Genomic DNA, 2375 nt, shown 5'->3' on the forward strand with positions numbered 1-2375 from the left:
GTGGTTCAGTGATTCAAAGATTGATGATGCTAGTATTGGTTGTTTTATGCTTCAATGATTTGTGAATGAATCATAGTCTTCAGATTGTAATGTTGTGCTTCAGGAATATCCAGTCTAAAAATTGATGAAAAGTGGTACCTGAAGGAAAGAAGATTGTAGGCCAGCACCTACGTACTAGTATCTTAGCTAGTACAAGAGCAAAGGGGGTTGGAGCTCCCTTCCAAGGAAGTTTGGAGAACGAGAGAAGGTTGAAGCCTTCTGCAGGTTGTAGCCTGCGTACTGGTATAAGGTTGCACCAGTACAAAAGATTGTAAATTGAAGTTCTTATTAAAGAAAGATAGAGACGACTTGCAGCAGGTGGTTTTCACCCACATTGGGTTTCCACCTTATATCATGGTGTTCATGTGTGTGGCTTTTGTGTGATGATCTGTTCTGTTATACTGCATCTGTTTACTCTTAATATGGTGAATAATGACCTGATGCACTTAACTGAAGATAAACTAACTGAATTATAAGTTTTCTGGTTATACGCTGTTTTCTTTAGACACAGTAGCGTGTACACGCTGGTTCACTTAACTGAAGTAGCATATATGTTTCTGAGCATTGAAAAAGTTTTATTGATCTGATAATACTGATTCACCCCCCCTCTCAGTATTATTTCCAACACTAGTAAATGGATTGGCTAGTACAAGAGCTAAGGGGGTTGTAGCTCCCTTCCAGGAGATTCTGGAGAACGAGAGAAGGTTGTAGCCTTCTGCAGGTAGAAGCCTGCGTACTGGTATAAGACTGCACTAATACAAAACTATTGTAAAAGAAGTTTCTTATTAAAAAGGATTGAGATGACTTGCAGCAGGTGGTTTTCACCCACATTGGGTTTCCACCTTACATAATGGTGTTCATGTGTGCTTCTTGTGTGTGATGATCCGTTCTATTGTACTGCTTCTGTTTACTGTTCATATGGTAATAATGTTCTGATGCACTCCTTAAAGATCAACTAACTGAATCATAAGTATTTTGGATATACGCTAGTTGCATTAGACACAGTTGCGTATACACGCGGGTTCACTTAACTGAAGTAGCGTATATTTATCTAAGTATGGAAATGAAAGAGTTTTATTGATTTGATAATACTGATTCACCCCCCCCCCTCTCAGTATTATTTCCAACAAGTTTTACGTAGCAAGATATAATGGCGGAGCCACTGGACAGCATGGACAACTACCAAGGCTAACTTCTCAACAGGATAATAGCGAAGTTCAAGACCTACCAAGCCTCGGCTCAAGTAATAAATCAGATGCTCCATGAGAGCATCATCTTCCTGAACGAGAACCATACCTATGATTGATTCTGCAGTAGCGAGATATAAAAGGAAATCCCTACCATAATCCGGTGGACTCAAAAGCGGGGCAGAGACTAATGCCTTTTTCAAGGCATCAAACGATCGCTGCTCAAAGTCGTCCCATACGAATGGAACTCCTTTCTACAACAAACTCATAAACCTTTTAGTGATCTTGACATAATTCGCTATAGACCTTGTTAATAAATTAGCCTTCCCCTGAAGACTTTGAAGTTGTCGAATTGAGGTGGGGGAGGCAACTGAATTATTGCCTCTACCTTGAAGGGATCAACACGAATCCCTTCAGTTGACACAATGAACCCTAAAAACTGACCTAATGTAACCATGAAAACACATTTATTTGGATTCAACCGGATCTTGTAAAAATGACATCGTTCGAAAACCAATCGAATGTGACCAGGATGATCGATTCTCTTTTGAGAACGAGCAGTTAAATCATCTAAGTATGCTTCGATGAAATGCTTGATGTCATGGAAAGTGTATAACATGGCCCGCTGAAAGGTCGCTCCAGCATTTTTAAGACCGAAAGGCATCTTTTTGTATGCAAAGGTACCCTAGGGATATATGAAAGTTGTCTTGTGTTGATCTTCTGGACGGATAGATATTTTATTATAACTGGAGAATCCATCCATGAAGGAAAAAATCTCATTACCCGCACATTCATCAACTATCTGATCAATAAACGGTGTGAGGTAATTATCTTTCGGACAAGATTTGTTCAAATCCCTAAAGTCAATGCATACATGGATTTTTCCTTGCTTTTTATCAACCGAAACTGGATTAGAAACCCAATCCATAAGAGGAATAGGGTATACGAAACTTGCCTTGAGCAGCTTCTCTACTTCAGCTTTAATATCTACTACTTTCCTAGGATTAACCAGCCGAAGCTTTTGATGAATCGACTTAGTGTTTTCATATGTCTTGATCTCATGTTGAATGATGGATGGATCAATACCAGGCATTTCTTCATAATACCAAGCAAATATATCCTGAAACTCTTTGAAGAGGTCGATGTAAA

The sequence above is a fragment of the Pinus tabuliformis genome, chromosome 7, assembly GCF_031772625.1.
Source record: "Pinus tabuliformis cultivar Carrire ecotype Pingquan chromosome 7, CPIR1, whole genome shotgun sequence".
Taxonomy (NCBI): domain Eukaryota; kingdom Viridiplantae; phylum Streptophyta; class Pinopsida; order Pinales; family Pinaceae; genus Pinus; species Pinus tabuliformis.